Consider the following 12,732-nt stretch of genomic DNA (forward strand, 5'->3'; position numbering starts at 1 on the left):
AACCCGGACTGAATTAGATGTATAATTTCATTGACGGCTTCTTTAAGTCTATTTGCCGATATATTGGCAAAAAGTTTGTAATCGCAATTTAATAGCGATATTGGCCTGTAGTTAGATATTGACTCCAGGTCTCCTCCCTGTTTAGGTATTAATGTTACATAGGCTTCCTTCCATGAGTCTGGAATCTTTCCTTTATTGAGAATGTTGTTTGTTACTTCAACCAGTGGAGCTGATAGGATTTCCTCCATTTTTTTAATAGATTCTGCTGGGAGACTGTCTGGGCCAGGTTTTTCCCTAATTTAATTTTCTTGATTGCGTTCCTAATTTCTAATGTTGTTATCGAAGAGTCTAGCATTTGTATTTTTTCTTTATTTATCTCTGGGATTTTCTGTTTGTGTAGGTAGTTGTCTACTTCATCTTTTGCATCTTTGTCTTTTTAATATACATTTTCACAATATTTTTTTTTTTTTAATTGTATTATTACTTTTGGATCATCTATAATTGTCTCATCTATTTTTATTCTGTTTATTTCCCAAATCAGTTATTCAATGGGTGCTGAGCTGAGTGGCTCAGTTGTAGCAAGAGAAGGGGTGGTTGTCAGGGGAATAAGGAATGTTTGGGCAGTAGAGTTTGGGGAAAGGTAAAAATCATTGGAAACAGGTGGGAAGCAGGTCGGTGGCTGTGGATACTGAGGAAAGACGAGCATGAGATGATAGTCATCTGTCAATGGCTACAAACCATGATGGAGGCTATACTCTGCCTCCATGGTTGGAAGTTTTGAACGCCAGTTGCTGGAAACTGCAGGAGCGAAGAGCTCTCTTGTGCTCAGCTGTGAGTTTCGCATTGGGACATCTGGCTGGCCACTGTAAAAACAGGATTCTCAACTAGATGGGCCATTGGCCTGATCCAAAAGGTTCTTCTTGTGTTCTTCCATTTCCTTATTCTGCAAGGCTGGAGTTCAGTGGCAGGATGAGGTGGAGGTGAGACTACCTCTTCTCGGTGCAGGAAGTAGAAGCAGAAAGGAGAGGGAATTGTGATAAGAATTTTAAGGTCTTAGATATATAATAAATGTACCAACCAAGCACGTACATAGATCAACACAGGAAGACCGACCTGAAACCATTTTTTATTCCCAAACTGTCCCAAACTGACCAAATGTTTTCTCTGCAAGGTCAAAGGAAAATGGAAAAACCTCCCCATTGTCTTTTCCTTCACAAATCCTGTATTATGGGTATGTCTGTGTTTGAATAGGATGAGCCTGTGACCTGACTCAGGAACTAAGTATTTATCATTACCAATCTGCGGGAGGCAGTGGAAGACAGGAGTGCCTGGCGTGCTCTGGTCCATGGGGTCACAAAGAGTCGGACACGACTAAACGACTAAACAACAACAACAACAAAGTATTTATCATTACAAAAGACTGGCCAGGCTCCCCAGGCAATCCAATCAAGTGACCATTAAACAGGTAGCCTGCCAGACAGATGTTAAACAAAGCACTCAGATTTCTACTGTAGACCGCCCTTTCTGTGATGTAGGTATGATGTATCTGGGGGTGGTGGTCTTGAGCTACACCCCTTCTGTGATGTATGTATGATGTTTCTGGGGGTGGTCTTGTATGATGTTTCTGGGGGTGGGAATTTCAAAAGTCTATATAAGGGCTTGCGCACCATTGTTCTGGGTTCCTCCTCCCTCCTGCGTGTGGTGAGTGAGGGCCCTGTTGCAACAGATCAGTAAAGTTCAGGCTTACTAGCTGCTTTGCTTCTCAATATTCTCTGGTTTTGCTATGGTTTTCCCAGTACTGTAGTGATGTATGGAAGTGAGAGCTGGACCATAAAGAAGGCTGATTGCTGAAGAATTGATGCTTTTGAATTATGGTGCTGGAGGAGATTCTTGAGAGTCCCATGGACTACAAGAAGATCAAACCTATCCATTCTTAAGGAAATCAGCCCTGAGTGCTCACTGGAAGGACAGATCCTGAAGCCTAGGCTCCAGTACTTTGGCCACCTCATGAGAAGAGAACATTCCCTGGAAAAGACTCTGATGTTGGGAAAGATGGAGGGCACAAGGAGAAGGGGATGACAGAGGATGAGATGGTTGGACAGTGTTCTCGAAGCTACCAGCATGAGTTTGACCAAACTGCAGGAGGCAGTGGAAGACAGGAGTGCCTGGCGTGCTCTGGTTCATGGGGTCATGAAGAGTCGGACACAAATAAACAACAACAACATTCTCTGGTTGGCCTCTGTTATTTTCTCCTACCAGTAGGGAACCTACGTAAGGACTCTATATGGGCTCTTGGATACCCCATAAGGGAAAAAGGGCAGATTTTTGTTTACAACAGAATGCAGAGTTCCTGGGCAGAGAGATGAAAAGCATCATCTCTTATGCCTAAAGTTGGGCTTGAAAATTTGCATAGAAACAAAGACTGGAAATCCTGCCTTCCTAACAATGAACTGATGTTAAAAGTTTTAAGATGGTGCCAACCATCAACTAAAAAAAAGTTTGTGATATGGCTTCTGATAAAATCTTGTTTTGCTGTCCAGGTGAGATGAGGAAGAGAGATTAGCATATCTTTGGGGCTCTGCTGGCAAGAGCCTTAAAGCTATTGAAACTTCTCCATTAGGTACTGTGAGGAAGGGGGACTGAGTGGCCAAAAAGCGACCCTGTCTTGCCTGGACATTCCTAATAGGAGCCTGATGCTCTTTTCCATTTGCAAATGATAAGGGAGGAATGACAGTGATTGACAAAAGGAAGGAGACAATGAACTGACCTGCTGATATTGCACCTCAGTTGGCTTGGAGCATGCAAACCTGGCTTTCTGTAACGGAATCTCTCTTGAGATCCTCCCAGGCCACAATCTGAGGTACAGGCTATTGCAGCCCAAACTGGATATTTTTAGGGGTGCTTAAGAACACCCTGGCAGATGAGATTGAAGGACCATCAAGCCCAACGTCCTGTTCCATCAGTGAGCAGAAGGCAACCACACTCTGCTGCCACCCTAGCAAGTGTGCCATGGATTGCTACCACCAGAATTTGTGGGGCTCTTAGGCAAGATATGCTTGGTGGGTGCCCTTTCTTCCTTGCTGCCACAGTCACACACTTCCTCACCTTCCCTTTGAGCCTGGTTCAATACTTGTTGCTCCTCCCTCTCCACAGAGAACTGGTAGCACCAGCAGCAAGGAGGGAGAGGGGCAGCCGAGAAGTGGTAGGGAGACCATATATCTATCAGGAACCACAAGACAGAGAAACCACAAGACAGAGAAACCACAAGACCAGAGAAACTCAGATAAATATAAATATATCTATCAGGAACCACAAGACAGAGAAACCACAAGACAGAGAAACCACAAGACCAGAGAAACTCAGACCATATATCTGAGGCAGCAGACTGGTCCTTGCCACAGAGCCACACAGACTGGAGGCCCTCCAAGTAGTTCTCCTAGAAAATAGCACTTCCAGTGGTGTGGATGTACCATTTCAGGTCAGGCCAAAGTCTAATGTGGAGTACCTATTATTATTTGCATTTTTATCCCACCCTTTTCTCCAGTGAGCTCAAAGTGGTGTACATGGTTCTTTCCCTCCTCCGTCTTTCTTCTTCTTCTTCTTTGGCAATCACTTTAATCCCTACAACAACCCGGTGAGGTAGGTTAGGCTGAGAGATTGTGACTGGACCATGGTTGACTCAGTGGCCTAGTGGGAATTTGAACCCTGGTCTCCCGGTTATAGACGTGCATGAATAAGCACAAAACAATGGAACCAAGAGGGGGAGTGAAGGGAAATCAGCATGAGTTTGACCAAACTGCGGGAGGCAGTGGAAGACAGGAGTGCCTGGCGTGCTCTGGTCCATGGGGTCACGAAGAGTGGGACACGACTAAACAACAACAACACAGGAGGCTTTAAGTTCTCTACCTTGTGTGCAGTTAAATTGTGGAATTTCAGCTGCTCAAGTCTGCAATTTTGCAAGTTAATTGCACGCAAGAAGTAATCGTCAAACCTTTGGCCTGCTTAGTTCAGTGTTACCTACATTGACTGGCAGTGGCTCTCTAGGATTTCGTGTAAAGCCGATGCTCTGCCACTAAACTGCTACAACTGCTTCCCATTTATTTGTTTGCCACAGGGTCCTTGGATTGGTTTTCTGAGCCACTTTTCCATAAAACGTTTCTACTTCTAGGCAAGTGAGGATTAGTTAATTGTCAAGCTATGCTGTTTTCTTGTTTGTTTCATATTTTTATTTTGGATATGGCCTTTTCAAACAGAAAAATTACTGGTTGTGGTGGAACTCATTCAAGTGAATGAGCTCTCAGTCTTCCTCTGCTTTTGCATCTTTACTGTCTTGCTGAATGCTAGGAGCAGATTTCTATATGGTTGGGTGTCGGGGTTTTGGAAAGCACAATGCTTGTATTATATTGACAGCTGTTTATGTAGTTTCATGGATTCTTCTCTTCCACTTCTCCTTGCTTTCCCTCCCATTTCCCAATGGTGGCTTGAAACCCTTTAAAATAGCATTTTAAAAGCAGGATTTCTTCCTCATCTCAGATTCTGGATCCTTTCAGGTTTGGGGATTGGGTGTATTGGCAAAACCCTTCCTTCTCTGGAACATCCCAGACAGAGTGGCTTTGGGGGATGCTCTCTCATTGGGACGGGGGGGGGATGGGAAGTTTTCTACATTGCAGGCCAAGGTGGCTCCTGGCAGCCTGATCCTGCACACATCAATGTGGAAATTAAGCTGTCCATTTAGTTCAGTGCCACCTGCTCCTTTATCAGTGTGCCTAGGATTGTGGATATTTTTAGGGGTGCTTAAGAACATCCTAGCAGATGAGACTGAAGGACCATCAAGCCCAAGGTCCTATTCCATCAGTGAGCAGAAGGAAACCACACTCTGCTGTCACCCTAGCAAGTGTGCCATGCAATGCCATCTCCAGTATTTGTGGCGCTCTTGGGCAAAATATGCTTGGTGGGTGCCCTTTCCTCCTTGCTGCCATGGTCACACACTTCCTCACTTTCCCTTTTCTGAGCTGGGTTCAGTACCTGTTACTCCTCCCTCTTCACAGAGAACTGGTAGCACCAACGGCAAGGAGGAAGAGGGGCAGCCGGGAGGTGGTAGGCAGACCATCTGAGGCAGAAGACTGGTCCTTGCCACAGAGCCACACAGACTGGAGGCCCTGCAAGTGTTTCTCCTAGAAAATAGCACCCCCAGTGGTGTGGATGTACCATTTTAGGTCAGGCCAAAGTCTAATGTGGAGTACCTATTATTATTTGCATTTATATCCCACCCTTCAATGAGCTCAAAGTGGTGTACTGTACATGGTTCTCTCCCTCCCCCGTCTTTCTTCTTCTTCTTTGGCGATCACTTTAATCCCTACAACAACCCTGTGAGGTAGGTTAGGCTGAGAGATTGTGACTGGGCCATGGTTGACTCAATGGCCAAGTGGGAATTTGAACCCTGGTCTCCCGGTTATAGACGTGCATGAATAAGCACAAAACAATGGAACCAAGAGGGGGAGTGAAGGGAAGTCAAGGGATTTATGAAATCCCAGGGTATGGTGATGTTTTGATTTGTATATACAGTTGAACTAAGAATTATGGTTTGAATTTTTGTTTGTGATGTTTTTGTTATTAGAAAATTAATAAATTGTATTCAAAAAAAGAAGAAAAAAAGAACCCTGGTCTGCTAGATCCTAGTCCATCACTCTTAACCATTAGACCACACTGACTCTCCCCAGTTCTTTTAAAAAGGTAAAGGGACCCCTGACCATTAGGTCCAGTCGTGGCCGACTCGGGGGTTGCAGCGCTCATCTCGCTTTATTGGCCGAGGGAGCCAGCGTACAGCTTCCAGATCATGTGGCCAGCATGACTAAGCCGCTTCTGGTGAACCAGAGCAGCACACAGAAACGCCGTTTGCCTCACTGCCAGAGCGGTACCTATTTATCTACTTGCACTTTGACGTGCTTTCGAACTGCTAGGTTGGCAGGAGCTGGGACCGAGCAACGGGAGCTCACCCCGTTGCGGGGATTCGAACCGCTGACCTTCTGATCAGCAAGTCCTAGGCTCTGTGGTTTAACCCACAGCGCCACCCGGGTTATATACTGTTATGTATATTGGCAAGCATTTGCCTGATTGAAGTGTGCCTGGTTATGTCTTGGGTTCGACCCAATGCTACAGTGTCTAATAAAGGACATGTTTGTATGAATGAGAGTGAAATTTGGGATACCCCAAAACTGATTCGTTTATGCCTACCCTGGCAATTATGTACACATTGGACCTGGGACTGCAAAGCTGAAGAGAACCGCACACTTTGCCTCTGCCATCAGCCACTGACACCCAGGACCCCTGGAAGGTTGCATCCCTGCCTCCCAAATAGAAAGGTAAGGCCAACCTGACCCCATCCATTAGCCAAAGAAGGAGCTCCCTGCCTGCCTGGGGGCGCTTCCAAGTGGCCTGTTTATCAAGCATTCGTTCTGATTCATTCTCAGGGAGATTATATATCTCTTGCATCAAAGCAAATGTTACCTGGTGCATTTCCTGGTCACTTTCCTTATCACAAAAAATCTGATCTCTGGGGGAAGCAGGTTTGTTACAAAATACCTTCTAATCAACATATGATATCAGAAGAGCCTGCTAGATCAGGCCAACGGTACACCTAGTCCAGCAACCTGTTCTCACAATGGCCAACCAGGTGTCTGTGGAAAACCAGAAAGCAAGAGCCCAACTCACTTCTGTGGTTCCCAGAAGCATTGCTGCCTCTGATCATGGAGGCAGAGCATAGCCATTGTGCCTAGTAGCCATTGGTATCCATTCATGAATCACTCCATGCCTCTTTTAAAGTAAGCCATGTTAGTGGCCATCACCGTGTCCTGTGGCAGTGAGTTCCACAGTTTAACTATGCACTGTGTGAAGGACTTTCTTTTATCTGTTCCAAATCTTCCAGCATTCAGCTTCATTGGATAACCATGAGTTCTAAGTTTTATGAAAGAAGAGGAAAACCTTTCCCTATTTGCTTTGTCCTTGTCATGCAAAGTTTTATAAACTTCTATCATGGCACCTCTGGCTTGCCTTTTTTGTAAAGGAAAAAATCCCATACGCTATAACCTTTCTTGATAGGGGAGTTGGCAACCTGAATTGGCTGGGATGTGGTTGAATCCCACCTAGAAATAACAACCGCCTGGAAGTGCCCTGAAATAACCTGTATATAAGAACTTTGTTGCTGAGAATTTGTGCCTTGGTTTGCTTTTTGACTCCTCCCTTTTTGTGTGCGTGTTGGGTCTTTGAGGTTGAAAGCCTCAGGGCAAGGACTGTCTTATTACTGATTTTTGTAAGCTACCCTGGAAACCTTTTCTAATTGAAGCATGGGGTTAACATGCCCTAAATAATTTTCCCATGGGGCCGGCGGCGTGCTTGAGAGTGGTGGCCTTGAAAACCAAGCAAATAAGGAACTGGAAATTGGGAACCAAATTCCGCCTCATAGTTTATACATCTGGCTGAGGTTAGTTTGAGCAGGCAAATGGGGTCCAGAAACCAAGGCAGGATGCTCAGCACTCTGCCGAGGAGGTGCTTAATTGCACAGACAAAATATCTTGGGGGAAGAAGAAGGAGTTCTTAAAGGGAGCAACAGCAATCCATTGCCTAGGGAAGCAGTTTGAGTCAAGGAGACCTAGCAAAGAAAGCAGACCTAAGAGAATGGGGATCTGGAATTCTTCTGAATGATTGCCAGTTGCTGGAAAACACAGGAGGGAAGAGTGTTCTGGGGCTCAGATCCTGCTTGAAGGTTTCCCATTGCTACATCCAGGGTAGGATCCTGGACTAGGTGGGCCTGATGCAAGCAGACTCTCCTTGCATCTCTGCTTGAGAGCAAAAGCCACACCCAACTTTCCTGCCACCACCGTCGTCTCTGTTCTCTCCCCAGGCCTGGGAAACTGTTGCTGCAAGGCAGCTCAAACCTGGCGCTCCTTGCAATTTTCCCACGTCTTGTCTTCGGAAGCATGATTGCATAGCTCTTGAGTGCTGGGAGGGAGGGAGGCGGGGGGAGACAGATGCTGACATGTGCTCCAGCTTGTTGCGGTTTGAGCTCCTATAGAAAACTCCTCCGTCAAGCAGCTCCTTCCTGGTGATTCATAGCAACGCTTCCGGGCAGCAGCCAGAGCGAAACTAGGAGACTGCCTGCCTGTGCCTGCAGGCCTAGGAGGCTGTTCTCGGGCTCCAGGGGTCAGACCTGCTGCCTCCAGGTAGATCCACCTCCGACTGATGCCAGTTATTATGGGCGGAGGTTTCCACGGGTTGGCACATCCTTCCTGCCCTCGGGCACATCAGGTGACAAGACCGAGGATGTGGGAAAAGGTCATGGCGGAGACAAAGGCGCAGTCGGTTTACTCGTTCCCAGTTCCTTGTTTGCATGGCGCTTAGACACACAGCTCATTTGGAAAGCTCTGAAAAGTGGAGAGAGAGAATTTTTCCTCCCTCTCGCAGAGGGAGCTTGTGGCATTCAATGAAGACATGAACGTAGTCAGGATATTTGTTAAGGGGCAGGATTTTGGGGGCAGAACCAATGTGATTGGTCAGTTAGTTAAGTATCTCTATTGTTTTACTTGATGGGGGGGGGACAGGTGCCCCCCACCCCCCTCTTGACTATGCCCATGAATGGAGATGAATGTTGCAAGATGCAGGGCAGATAAAAGAAAGGACTTCTTCATGCAGTGCAAAGTTAAACTGTGGAACTTCCTCCCACTGGAGGCAGGGATGACCACCAACCTGGATGGCTTTAAAAGAGTATTAGACAAATTCATGGAGGAGGAGAAGGCTATCAATAGCTACTAGTCATGATGACTGTGCTTTGCCTCCACGGTAAAGGTAAAGGGACCTCTGAACATCAGGTCCAGTCACGGACGACTCTGGGGTTGCGGCACTCATCTCGCTTTATTGGCTGAGGGAGCCGGCGTACAGCTTCCGGGTCATGTGGCCAGCATGACTAAGCCGCTTCTGGCGAACCAGAGCAGTGTACAAAAACACCGTTTACCTTCCCGCCAGAGGGGTACCTATTTATCTACTTGCACTTTGACATGCTTTCGAACTGCTAGGTTGGCAGGAGCAGGGACTGAGCAACGGGAGCTCACCCCATCGTGGGGATTCGAACTGCTGATCTTTTGATCACCAAGCCCTAGGCTCTGTGGTTTAACCCACAGCGCCACCCGTGTCCCTTTTTCTTTGCCTCCATAGTCATACGCAATAAATGTTTTTGAACCCAGTTACTGGGAATCATAGGTTAGGAGGGTGCTCTTGCACTCAGGTCCTGCTTGTGGGCTTCCCTTTTGGGCATCTAGGATGTTGGACAAGACAGGTCATTGGGCTGATCCAGCAGGTTCTTCATTCTTAAAAGAATGTCCTTAAACCCTGGAAGGAATGGAGGAGGGGACCGTCTCCTTTGAGATGCATATTGTACGCGCGCGCGCGCACACACACACACACACACCGTAACAAAGTTGTTGTGTTTGCAGAGTGCTCAGGCACATATGCAATGGCCCCATGTGACAAAAACAAATAAGGAACTGGGAGTGGGTGTGCCCCCACAATAACTATCAGAGAGAAAGCTGCCACATCAGCAAAGTTAAAAATATTAAATAAATAAAAAGCAGAAAGGGCAGGAGATCTGGATCGTGGCCTCTGGCTGGCTTGTTGGCTGAGACTCTTCAGTGTGAACTGGTTCATGATGAGCTGGGCCTTAAACCTACACAGGAGAAGGAACTCCTCACACAAATAAAGGATTTTAAATGGTATGCACTATGGTCATCTAAACCACATAGACCACTCTCAATGGAAGTGAGAGAGTGTTCTATGAAAATATTTCAAAGATGGCACAACCCACTTGCCTATGTGACATCACAATCTTCTCAGAACTGTTGGGGGTTTGTGGAAAAAGAGGTACCATTTTCTACCTATGGTGGAACTGCACAGTTTATTTGTTTTTTTCAAATTCTGGAATATGGTTTGTCAAGAATGACCAAAATACTCAAACAACGCATTACTACTTCACCACAGCTTTGTTTACTAAATTTGTGGGACAATCAGCGGAAGGGTTTCAGTGCTCAGGAACTCTAGACCCGGATGCAGGCGGCTGCCAGGAGCTTGGTTGTGTGAAAACTTTACAGAACTTGCGACTTCTGCTTTGGTGTAAAAATATGTGGAGTTTAGCATCCGCTGAAAAAATAACTCCTAAAGTGCATGTTTCCAAAAGCTTGGAGGACCCTTGAGAAATTCTGCGCTGCTTGGCGTTATTTTATCTTATACACAACAAACACACAGGACTCCCTCTCCACAATGCAGTGTGAAATTTGGCTTTCCTAATGGTCTTAGATACTTTTCCAACCGAATATCAGGTCTCTTCTGGATTGGCTAAAGTTGCTTTCTCTGGCACACCTTGGCCCAAGCAGCCCAGAGTGCAGTAGCTGCCCGAGGCTGCAAGGCAGACAGGCATGCACAGCTAGCCACGTGGGTCGACCAGGGGCAAGGCGGGCTGCTGCTTTCCCACGGTGCTCAAATCAGTCCAGGGCTTGCCATTCGGATGCCGATCCCTTGGGGGCATGGAGGCCTCACCTGGTTCCTTGGAACTGCCGAGCGAAACTGCTGAGTCACGCGCTCCCTGCGAGCCCTGTGGGTGGCTGGCTGAGCGGCCTGTCTCCCCAGAACATGCCCGGGCAGCTCTGCCTGAGCACCGCAGACACCTCCAGCAAATCTCTCCCATCAAGGAAAGCACTCGGGGAGGGAGCTGCATGCATCCTCAGGGATGGCCTTCCTCAAGCAGGTGCCCGCCAGTTGTTGCTGTGTAGCCCAGCTCCCAACATCCTGGACTATTGGCTGTGCCAGCTGCAGGGGCTGATGGGAGTTTATTTGATTTACTCATTCATTACATTTATATGAGAGGTGGCCATCCAACCCCTGCTTAAAAACCTTTCCTTCCTTGGAGGTTTCTAAGCAGAGGTTGGGTGGCCATCTGCCAGGGAGCCTTCAGTTCTGATTCTTGTATTGCAGGGAGTTGGCCTAGATGACCCTTGAGGTCCCTTCCAACTCTACAGTTCTGTGGTTCTATATCCCATCTTTCCTCCAAGGAGCTCAAAGTAGTGTAGCTCTCCTCCTCCCTGTTCATTCTCCCAACGGTCCTATGAAGTAGGTTAGGCTGAGAGGGCATCAGACCCTTGTTATAAGAATTGTGTGTGTGTGTGTGTGTGTGTATATATATATATATATATTCATAACTGCATATGTAAACCACATGTCTGAAACCCTACAGAAAAAGTCCTGAAACCATTTTGTCCCTCCCAAATTGACCTCAAATATTTCTCTGCAAGATCGAAGGAAAATGGAAAAGCATCCCCATTGTCTTTTTGTTCACAAATCCTGTCTTAAGGGTATGTCTGTGTATGAATATGGTGAGCCTGTGACCTGGCTCAGGAACTAAGTACAGTGGTACCTCAGGTTACAGACGCTTCAGGTTACAGACCCCGCTAACCCAGAAATAGTACCTTGGGTTAAGAACTTTGCTTCAGAATGAGAACAGAAACCGCACGGTGGCACCGCGGCGGCAGCAGGAGGCCCCATTAGCTAAAGTGGTACCTCAGGTTAAGAACAATTTCAGGTTAATAACGGAATTCCAGAACGAATTAAGTTCTTAACCCGAGGTACCCCTGTATTTATCATTACAAAAGACTGGCCAGGCTCCCCAGGTAACCCAATCAAGTGACCATTAACAGGTAACTTGCCAGACAGGAGATAAACAACGCACTCAGATTTCTGTTGTAGACTGCCTCTTCTGTGATGTATGTATGATGTTTCTGGGGGTGGTCTTGGACTCCAGGGTGGGCAATTTAAAATGTCTATATAAGGGCGGGCACACCTTAGTTCTAGGTCCTCCTCCATCCTCCTGCATGTGAGGGGAGCACCATGTTGCAACAGCTTTAATAAAAATCAGGCTTACTAGCTGCTTTGCTTCTCAATATTCTCTGGTTGGCCTTTGTTATTTTCTCCTACTGATGGAGAACCTACAAAAGACTCTATAAGGGCAGATTTCATTTACAACACCCGCCAAGTGTCACTGTTTTCCAGAGACAGTCCCGGATTTACAGATGCCGTCCCGGTTTCTTATTTGATCCCGGAACATCCCGCTTTTCATTAGGATGTCCCATTTTCATCAGAGAAATGTTGAGAGATATGGAACAGAACGTTCCTATTTTCATTGGAGAAATGTTGGAGAGTATGGAATAGGATGTCCCTATTTTCATCTGTGAAATGTTGGAGGTTATGGTGAGCGACTAGCGAAGGTCACCCAGTGGGCTTCATGGCTGAGTGGGTATTTGAACCCTGGTCTCCCAGGTCCTAGTCAGACATTCTAACGACTACACTACACTGGCTTTTGGAGTCTATACAGCTTTTAAAGTTTCACCAGCTGTATAATCCTCTCTTGCACTTGGCCAACTTATAGTGGTGCTATTTACCCTCACTATTGCGGGTTTGGAGTCCATCCAAGAACATCTGAAGGGCTATAGATGTTCCCTAATGGAGACCTCATCTCCATGTATCTGTCCAGTCTTGTAGTGAATCCCACCAGTGCATCACAGGATGAATGAAGACCAAACTTTTCCCTGTCTGTTCTGAATACCTCCTGCTAGTCAGCTTCATTCAGTGACCTCAAGTTCTAGCATTCCAAGAAAGAAAGGAAACCATCATTTTCTCCGCACCATGAGTATTTCT

The sequence above is a fragment of the Podarcis cretensis genome, assembly GCF_951804945.1.
Source record: "Podarcis cretensis genome assembly, chromosome: 8".
NCBI lineage: Eukaryota > Metazoa > Chordata > Lepidosauria > Squamata > Lacertidae > Podarcis > Podarcis cretensis.